Source organism: Callospermophilus lateralis, unplaced genomic scaffold, assembly GCF_048772815.1.
Source record: "Callospermophilus lateralis isolate mCalLat2 unplaced genomic scaffold, mCalLat2.hap1 Scaffold_194, whole genome shotgun sequence".
NCBI classification, from domain to species: Eukaryota; Metazoa; Chordata; class Mammalia; order Rodentia; family Sciuridae; genus Callospermophilus; species Callospermophilus lateralis.
This window is the reverse complement of record NW_027512953.1, coordinates 1,967,610-1,978,373: the sequence shown is the minus strand read 5'-3', so window position 1 is coordinate 1,978,373 and position 10,764 is coordinate 1,967,610. Positions and strand designations below refer to the sequence as shown.

Sequence of the window (10,764 nt, the reverse complement as noted above, 5' to 3'; positions counted from 1 at the left end):
GGCTTCCTCTGGCTCTCCGCTTCCCTATTTCTGTTCCACCATGCTGAGATACATAGAATGGCAGAAGAGAGACATCAGGGTGGTTTTTGATGGCTTTGTACACCATATAAACTAGGCCTCCCTAACTTCTTGTTGCCCAAGAGAAACACACCCTCGTGATCAAACCATTGTTTGGGGGCTTTGTTACCCATACTCAACATAACCTCTAACTATGTTCCCAACCTGATGCCCTCTAATCCTTGAGAAGTGCATCACAATCCATTTGAATAATGTCACCTGAAGTTGTGCAGTACTCAGCCTGTGCAGTTATCTGTGGTGACTCTACACTGTCCTCAAACCATGAAGCTCCTAACATTCAAATATGACTTCACCTTAAAGTAAATTCAAAGACATACTCCCTCCTGAAGGATGTACAACATAGCTCCTTTTTTATTACTATTATTTCCTGTGTTCTCTTAGACAAAATGATTGCTTCTTTCTTTTTCTTTCTTTCTTTCTTTCTTTCTTTCTTTCTTTCTTTCTTTCTTTCTTTCTTTCTTTCTTTCTTTCATGGTACTGGGGATCTCACTGAGTTTCTTAGAGCCTCACTAATTTGTTGAGGCTGGCTTTGAACTTACAATCCTCCTGCCTCAAGCCTCCTGAGCCACTGGGATTACAGGTGTGTTCCCTGTCCCTGGCTTCCTTCTTTATTTTAGATTGTAGGTCTCTAAGCATAAACTTGATTCCCTCCCTTTCCATTTACTCTAGGCTTTTAATGTACCTAATTTGGTTGGAAATAAATGTTTTATTATTTTTTGAGATTGCAACAATAAATGCAGTGGGACTCTTGTGTGACCATTTTGTGAGGCTGGGCATGGAAGTTTACAGTTGTAGTGTCATGGGAACACTAAAAAATTTCATATGTGGAACATTTTGGATTTCAGATTTCTGGATTCAGGATGCTCAGCCTATGTATGGACCGTGAAGCTGTTTATTGTTTCCATCTGACAGTGTTTAAATTACTTACTACTATTTCACAAGCCCCGCCCCAGAACCTCAAAACACCACTGGCCTTGTCAGCCCCTATATTTCTGGGGTTCCCGGGGCTCAGCTGGACAATTTTTTCTCTGATCTCTCTTGGGGTTCTTCATAAAGTTGTTGCTCATGGTGGTGGAGGCTGGAATTATCCCAGGACCCACTGCCCCCTGGGATGTGGGCTGGCTGGACCTCTCCCTGTCCCTGGGATGACCTTTTGGGGCCACTCTGCACTGCTTCTGAAAGGGGGTGGGGTAGACCTTTGGTTGATGGTAAAGCATTGTAATCAGCTACTTGATAATCATAGCTAGCAAGTCTTCATCTTGCTTAGCTGGTAATTCTGCAAAATGAATCATATTTTGGCGTTCTTTTAATTTTTGAAGGAGAGGCTTTTTTCTTTCACATTTTATAAGTAAAGACTATTTTAAGACATGCTTTCAAGAATAGCACTGAATAAAGCTGGCACCTAATTTTTTTAAATGTAAAATTTAAATAAGGTTTGTTTTAAAAGAGTATTTAAGAGAGCAACACAGCTGCCTATCCCTATCAATACACTTATCATGCCAATCAAATCTTTTGCATGGTCTAGGTCTCCCTCAAGACCAATCAACATAACTAACATAATGCTGTTGGGTGCAGAGCAGGCTGAACTGTGTTGTCTGCAGGGCAGGCTGAACAGATGTTGGCTGCAAGATAGCCCAGGCACTCAAACCCCCCTCTATCTGGTCCTTTATCACCTGTTTGTGTCAAGTCCCGCTCAAGGCTGAGCACTCAACACCCCTTGGGCCAACAAGGCAGCTTGTAGACCCAGAGGCCCCATTAGATTTGGGCTATAAAAACTCCCTCCTGCCAGGCACCTCTTTCTCTTGCTCTCTCTCTCTTTCTTGCACGTGCTCTCTGTCTCTCTCTCTCTCTCTTGCTCTCCTCCCTGTTCATCTCTTCCCTTCTTTCTCTCTCTTTCCTTCTTTTCTTTCTCTTTGTTGCACTGCTGCAATAAAGATCTTTTGGTTGCTCCGAGTGTTGTGGTCAATTTTCTTTCAAATGCACGTGTTTGTATAGATAAGGCCTTATTAATATTAGCATTAAAATCATTTGGGATGAGTTTGATAGACCTTCATTGTCTTAGTTCCAGCGTTTGCCATGTTTAATAGTGTGTGAGAGGACAGAATTTAAATTTGTGGGGAAATATGAAAGATGGCCGGTGATAACTTTTTTCCTGAACCTTTCCAGATTCAAAGTGACTAGAATACTGTACAGGGTGCTATCTGAAAAGAAGTAAGTAAATATGACTTAAATATGACTTGATATGAGAGGTGGTACATGTGCACCTCAAAGCAGTCCTGGGCCTGGTCATAATCAGAGAAGCTTGCGAGGCCTCTGACGCTGCTGTGACTCTGTGTGTCAGCCTTGTGCCTAGAATGCTGTGGCCTGCTGCTGCCACTTTCCACACACAAGAGCCCCACCGGGCTGCTACTTCTCAGACCCACTGGTACATGTGGAAAATCTCATGAGGTTTGTCTGGAACATGTGAAATAGAGATGGTTTTGCCTACAGCGGAGGAGAAAGCAAGTATGCTGAATGCTTTTGTACACTGTGGCCCAGTTGGAAAGCCTACTGGGAAATCTCCTTAAAGCACTCTGTTGTGAATAAACCTATGGACTTACTAGTTAAACCGGAGGACTGACACAAAACCTCTACATTTTCATGCATTTCATTCAAAATTATTGGCACTCTAAAATCAGATTATTCACCTTCAGCAGCTTTAAAGTCTTATAATGACCAAAAAGAAAATCAATGTACTCTATGAAAAGAGCATAAACTTTATAAAAAAACTAATTTTGAAATGTTTAATTGTGCTTTGGGATACTTGAACTTGTGGGGAGAATCTTTTGATGGAGCTTCTAATTGGATAAAACTATATTTGGGGCTGGGGATGTGGCTTAGTGGTAGGATGAGTGCTAGTACACAGGAGGCCACAGCTTCCATCCCTAGTACCACAACAACAACAACAAACTATATTTTCTACACAAATGTGCTAAAATTGAGATGTCAATCTGTGCAGTCTACAAATTTGCTTAAGATCATCAAAGCAACAAACTTAAAATATATGATGAGCTTCCTCTTGTAAAAATATATGTTGATGTGTGTAGCTCTAAGTGGATTTTAAAAAGACAATTTCTAGGGAAAGATTTAAGCTGAACATTTGAAGAAACCAGAATTGAGAATACATTAAGCAGAGTTTGCTTGAACGTAGTAGATGCCGTCCTACAAACAGAGAAAATTTTTGATTTAAGATTCTATAGAGAAGCAGTAATTGAAGGTGTCAGTAACTTCAAATTTATGCAGTTGTGAAGATAATTTTAGGAAATCTTATAAAGAAAAATAAGGAAAGCCATATGAAAAAAAAAGGCATTTTTCAGAAAATGCCAGTACCTACTTTTGGAGAAAATGATGGCTAAGAAACTGATTAAACAATGTGAATAGTAGCAGGACTAAGAACTCTGCTCATGCTATTTTTAGCATACAGGTAATTAACAAAAAGAAGTATTATAAAATTGTTATTATCAAAACTTTTCTATTGAGGAAAGCAAAAAGCAATAAAAAATGAAATAAACTTTATTTGTATATGAAATAAATTTTATTTATTTTTTTAAAAAATATTTATTTTTTAGGTGTAGATGGACACAACACAATGTCTTTATTTTTATGTGGTGCTGAGGATGGGACCCAGGGCTTCACACATTCGAGGTGAGTGCTCTACTATTGAGCCACAACCCCAGCCCTGAAATAAAATTTATTTAAAGTAAAAAAAAAAATAAAATTCTAGATGGGCTGAAGATTATTAACTGCTTAGATGTAGCTGATGTTACTATAAATTGTATTCCATGCAGGGTGATAGTTATCATTAGAAAGGGGCACCAAACCAAGTTTCTGGAATTTCCCTGTTAGGTAGAAACTATTTTAATTATCACACTAGCAAGTGGCTTAATGGAAATGAAATGTGATATACATTTTTCTCATTTAAAATTTTCAGTAAACATAAAATGACAACTGTGAAACTAGAGTCAATCAGTGTTGCATGGTAAACTAAGTCATGATCAAAACTGCTCCATTTACCTATGAGATGCCAAAATGCATCCTGCTATCAGATATAACTAATTAGAACAAATAATATATTTTTAAAAAACTGCTTAAGCAAGCAAAACTACATTGAAATTTCACTTTACTCCAGTTAGAACATCAGCCATTAAGAATAAAAACAATAATAAATGGTGGACAAGATGTGGAGAAAAATGAACACTTTTATACTGTTAATGGGCTTGTAAATTAGTACAACCAATATGGAAAATTAGTATGAAGGTTCCTCAAAAGACTTGGCATGGAACCACCATATGACCCAGCTAAACCACTGCATAGTATTTATCCTTGAGAATTAGTCATACTACAGCTACAGATAAATACCCATTTTATAACTGCTAAATTCACAATTGCCAAACTATGGAACCAGCCAAGGCGTCCATCAGTGAATGAATGGATAAAGAAAATGTAGTATGTATACACAAAGGAGTTTTATTAAGCCAGGAAGAAAAATGGAATTGTGGTATGCATAAGAAAATGAATAGAACTTGAGAACTTAGGTTAAGTGAAATAAGCCAAACTCAGAAGGTCAAAGGTGGTATGTTTTCTCAGATATGTGAAAGCTAGAGAGGAAAAAGAAAAATAAAGGTGTGTTGGGGGGAATCTCATGTAACTCTATAAATCGAGATAAGATATCAGTTGAGGAGAGGGATCAGGGGGAGGGAGCAAGCGATAAAAAAGACAAATACTGGTTAATGCTACTGGCCAAATTGTTACATTGTGTTCATGTATGAATATGTTACAACAAATCCCCCATTATGTACAACTATAATGTGCCAGTAAAACTATTAAAACAAATAAGCTGTTTAAATCATAATTCATAGTTTCATAAAATCAACTTTCATCTAATTATGGAAAAACTGAACTTTACTGTCATTTTGGTTGTGTTCTGGAAAAAGATCCACCAAATTAAGGGTACATAAGTCAAAGCTAAACATTAAGCCTCATGCCATGAATAAGCAATATGGGAGAGTAAGCACAAGCAGGTCTATTTGGTTGAGTTTCTACTTACCTATTGTACTTTGAAATTCATAAAACCAGGGAGATTGGCTTGGCATTTTGGGAAACATACCAGAAAAGAGGAGAACTTTGCATTTTAGCCAAAACAACCAAAATAATAAATGCACTAGGTTTCCCACTCCGTCGGTTGACACACAACTATTTTCCCAGGAGAAACCCGGGATCTAGACCTCGGGAGGGCGCAGGGCGAGCCCACAGCGGGCGCCCTGCACACAGCGAGGTGGCCGGCTGCGCTACAGCGGAGCGTCCTGAATGGGCGGGCGGCGGCGGCCCTGCAAGGTCCCCCACTCTGCCCATCCCTCATGGAGTTCTGGTCTGGGAAAGCATCCCCGCAATTCAGTGGACAGAACGGCGACCAGGCCCGCGCGGGGCTGCCAACCCAGTGGCCTCGGAGGCGCCCAGCGAGGGAGGGAGGCGGCCCGCAGGACAAAGGCAGGCTCATGGCCGAGGGAGGCTGCCACTACCAAGCGCTCAGGTGGTGAGAATGCACCACCGCCCTGTCCTCCGGCCCCCGCCCCCATAGAAAGGCGGAGACCTGACGCCCGCCCCGAAAGGCGCCCCCGAAGAGCGGCAGCGGGTCCCAAGCTGTTATGCATGCCCGGGCACTGGCCGCCAGGGAAGCGGGGAAAGGCCTTAGGGGCGGGGCCTGAGCAGCCCAAGGGAACTGCCAGGGCAAGGGAAGCTAGCAGAGCCACGGGGGCGGGGCGCTCGCCAGCGAGTGAAGAAGGGCCGACGCCGGGGGCGTGGCCTGGTCGGGCGGGTGAGGCAGGTTAGACGGCGAAGGCGGGGCCTGTGCAGCCCAACCAGACCTGCCCGGTAGAGCGAAGCTAGGAGGGTCACCGGGGCAAGGCGCCCGCCAGGGAGTGAAGAAGGGCCAAAGCCAGGGGCATGGCCTGGTCGGGCGGGTGGAGGCGGTTGGGCGGGAGAGGCAGGTTAGACGGCAAAGGCGGGGCCTCGAGGGCGGGCGGGGCCTGGGGCGGAGCTTCAGCGGCAGGGCGGAGCCGGCAGGTCCAGGCTGCCCCAGACAGTCAATGCCCTGATGGCGGCGGTGCCGGCCGCTGGCCTGTAGGGGTGGGGAGCTGCAAGGCCCGGGCTGCTGGGGCAGCTGGAGCTGGCCGTCGCCGGGAGCCAAGAGGCGGATCTGCAGCTGGGAGCGCACCCCAGGCCAGCAGAGGAGGCGGCTGCAGCTGGATCCGGAAGCGCTGCAGGCGGCGGAATTTCCCGCAGCCAGTGCCTGAGGCGGCGGCGGCGGCAGGGCCCAGGTACCAAGGGGCGGAGGTGGCATGGCCGCGGTGCCCAGGGGCGGCGGCGGCGGCGGGATCGAGGCCTTCCCTCGGTCGGCAGCGCGCGGCTGCAACGGGGCTGGCGGAGACCCGCTTCCCCTCGGCGCCATCCCCGCTCAGGTGCGCCCCGCTCCGGGCCTGGAGGATTGGGGGCGCCATGCTGGACATTGGCCGCGGCCCTCGCGGGGGCTCCGAGGACCCCGCACTCTCCCGCGGACACACCCTAGGGGCGGGGCGGGGCAGGCGGCAGCGGGAGTGTGGGGCGGGGACCACGGTGCTGGGCGCGGCCTCTGCTGGGCGGCCAGCCTCGGAGACCCGGGCGCCGGACTCGGACCCTTTTGTCTGCAGGCCGAGCTGGACTCGGGCTGCCCTGCCAGCACCTCTGCACCGCGCCCGTGCTCCGGAGGAGGTCGTGGCTGCGAACCGACCCCATCCTGCGTGTCGCCCTTGGTGCAGCGGGGGAAGGAGTCACACTGTAGTGTGTTTGATTTATCATTTGTGGAAGGGATCCTCGCCTTCCCTTTTCTGTTAACCAGTTTCCATCCAGCCGCAACCCTGGGGTTCTTCTCCTAGATTTTGCAAACTACCAACAAAGAAGTGTGTGCTGTGCCCAGCGGGCTGAGAGCGCTTCCTTGGAGCGCTGTTCCACCTCAGAGCCTTTGGGCCAAAATGAAGAGTGTCACTCCATGTTTATCAGGTCTCTTTTTCTCCCTTTCTAGGGTGAAAAGGTTTCAAAAATCGATATTAAATTATTAATATCTGGCTGCTTGGGAATTACAACCATAGAAGAAAATAATGCAAAAGGGAAATGGAACGAATATCTTTGAGGGTTAAGTGTCCTAACTTCTTGAAAGTGCCAGAGATGAGGTGTATAGATTTTTGAGATTAATGGGTGAACTGTAGATAATCTTTTAATATATGGTATTTTGGACTAAGATATTTTTATTTATTTCGTTTTAGTTACTTATGGAAGTTGTGGATTACCTGGACATCTTAAGACCCAGGAACCCGTTTAGTAAGAATCTGCTGTCTTGAGAAATGCATTTTATGAATGCTTTGAATTAAGAAAGTGTAAACAGTGGTTTGTCATTTCTGCCACATAAGGGATAATCTGAATCAGTTCCCTTGCAGTTGCCCAGATGCCTAAACCTGGCAAGAACTAGTACTTGGAGTGGTCATCCTTCAACAAGAAACACAGAGCTACCTATGTACTATATAAATGCTATCTCTTTGATGACATTTAAGATAATGGACAACTTTTCTACATCTAATTTTCATACACACAATTAACACTGGAGTTTGAAGAAGCATTTGTTATATATTGAAAGACTGAATTTTCTCTTTTTGAGTTTTCCTGATTTATTATTTCATGTGTATGCTTCAAATCTCCACAGTCACATAAACTCCAGACATAAGGATGGAGCTATATGACCCATGAAGATATACAAAAACTATTGGCAAGCTTTGGAACCAGTTGTTTTTGCATCTGTTCAACAATGAATATATTCTCTGCTAATCAAGAATATGGAAGCAAATACAGTCATGCACATTGTATTGATAAATTGTGACTGTTGAATTTTTCTGTAACTGGTTACTTTTGTCATTCAAATGCAAGTTATTTCCAAATGGATATAAAGACTATATTGGTGTACCTAGCTCCTAGCCAGTGTTGAAGATAGAAAACCTATTATGACTAATCCTTGGGAAGAAAAGGTCTGCAAAATGCCTAGACGAGTTTACTGCAAGGGAAGCAGTTTTACTGTAGGGAGTGGGTTTTCCACAAGGTTCAGCATTGCCTCCAGGAGAAAAGAAGCTGCTACAGTAGTGCTGTCAACACACCGTTCCTTGTGATGAATTCTGGGAATAATGCTGGTGCTGTCTCAGGAAAGGCAGCTGCCTGGGGTGTGTTGTTGGTAGCAGGGCCTGGTAGTGGCAAGACAGCCCTGTGTACTAAACTCTTATGGCCAAGTTCACCTACAAGCTTGCAGAGACATTTACCTTGCAGGCTTTGGCCTTTCATTTCTGCAAAGCCCAGGACTCTGATACTTTGTATGTTGGAGGGTTCGTTAGAAGTCTGATTGCCCAAATATGCCACAGTGGACTACTCCAAGGATATGAGGACAAGCTGCGAGACCCAGCCGTTCAAAGCCTCTTACAGCCTGGGGAATGTGAGAGGAACCCAGCAGAAGCATTCAAAAGGTAACAGCAAAGAATGTCATAGTGTTTGGTTTTCTGTGCAACAATTAGAGACTTTTAGCTAGGGTTTTTTTTTTTTGAGGTACTTTTACTAGTGCTGTGCAGTTGGGCTTAATCAGTGGTTTTGAGTACAACTGTTTATTTTAGTATGGGAAGAAACAGAACTTTGTATTGCACAATATATAGATTAAAAATAAGTCTTAACTGTTCTTGTTTAACAACAGAATGTTCCATTTCTAACGGTAACTGTCAGTGGTCAGGGGAGTCTTTTCTTACGATAAAGAAGAACAGTTAGCTGCCTGGAAACCAGGCCTCATTTTCAGGGAGGATGAACTATCTATACTATGAGCTGAAGTAGGAGAACTCTCAATGTAGAAGCCAGTAACTTTTTGCTAATAGCATATTATTTTTTACATGAAAATTTCTCCTTAAAAGGTGTCATAGGCATTGAGAATCTGAAGAAAATTTGCTAATGTGTTTTTGGGATTATTCCCGTATTAACTTATTGAAAAGTTGAATTATAAGTTTATGTGATATTTATAACATAGTGAAAATTTGGGATTATTTTAGTGCTTTTAGTGAGTGGTGCAGAGAACATTCCCCCCTCCCCCCACAGTTTTAGTTAAGCATTTGTTCATGGTGAGTGGACTGATCTAAGCAAGTTGCTTTTTGAAGTGGCTGCAGATTCAAAATTTGCTCAAGAAAACATAATTTCTTGAAAATATAATTTTTGCCTGTCACTTCCTTGGTCATTGTGAAAGTAGCAATTGGTCATTGTGTGCTGGCTCTTGCCTCCCTTCTACTTGAATGACTCATTTTGCCACACACCTTTTTCTTCCCATATTAACTAGGAATTATCAGGTAAAAGTTTGTGCCCCAAGGATTATGGAGCACTGTGCACTGGAGGTTTGTATGAGTGTGTCTCCAGGAGGACTTGGAAGAGTTTTGAGTAGCTCTGAAAAGGGTGATGCTTGTTTTTATGGCCTCCTAAAATCTAGTGTTATGAAATTTATAAAGTTTGAAGGTATATTGATAATCTTTAGTAATTATAGCAAACAGTATGTTAGACATTTTTCTAACAGTTTTATAAATATTAAACTATTTCATTTTCATAATGTTCTGTGAGGTAATTCCCATTTACATATGAGGAAACTGAGGGGTGGAAAGTGAAGTAAACTGTCCAATCTAGTTAAGTGGCATTTGAAGTATATCTCTCCATATTTGTAATAACAGGTTTCTTTTAAGGACTTGATGAAAAGAGGAGTGATGTAGATATTGGTGTGCAGTGAAGTTGGAGAGTGAGGGCTGGCACACAGTGTGGCTAAGAATCAGGAATGATAGTGTAGAACTTAAACTTGGGAAGGGTTATTCAACTCACAGAGTCTTGCTTTTGAGAAGTATAGGACTCTTGGGGTCTTTTAATATGTCAGTGCTGTCCAGTGGAAGTCAGGGTGCATCTTTTGGTCATCAAAATCAGGCTTAAAACTGTTACATCACTCACCAGTCTATGAGGATATCTGAGTTAATGCTTGTGGCACGGACGGGAGATGGCAGGTGTGATGGAGCGGGTCCATTGTGCAGTCACTATCATTGAGCCAGTGAGGGAGTCTTGAAAATAAAACTTTCCCTTTTAGGAGACAATGGTCTCTACCCAAAAACATCTTTTATTACTTTGTCTCAAGATAACCATCAATAGTGAAGACCTGAGTTTTAATCTCTTTGTCATCAGTAAGTTCATAAACTATTTGGATGACACCTAAAACAATTACTTTCAAAGAATTCAAGAAGGCCCTAATTAATTAAAATTATATAATTTTGTAATTTAGTGAAATGCATATATAAATTTCTAATATCTAAATGTTTAAAATCCTGATAACTATATATTTTTGATGTTCTAATACTTAAGCGTACCTCTCACTATAGTATCATTGATTTTTCTAAAAGAAATTTTTCTCTTACTCAGTTGTTCCTCATATTTTCTTTTTCTTGTGTAATTTACAGTTATTATCTAATTGAAGGGAAGAAAGAAGCATTTAGAGCTGTGTGTGAAAACCACACCAGCACTGCTTTTCTGATTGACAGTAGGTGCTATTCTTGATAGTGGGTGCTAATC

General features: G+C 43.0%; 1 pseudogene; it reads left to right on the top strand.

The window, feature by feature from the left end:
- The first annotated feature begins 8,144 nt into the window (after positions 1–8,144).
- Positions 8,145–8,658, top strand: LOC143389232 (ankyrin repeat domain-containing protein 50 pseudogene; annotated as a pseudogene).
- Positions 8,659–10,764: the final 2,106 nt, after the last annotated feature.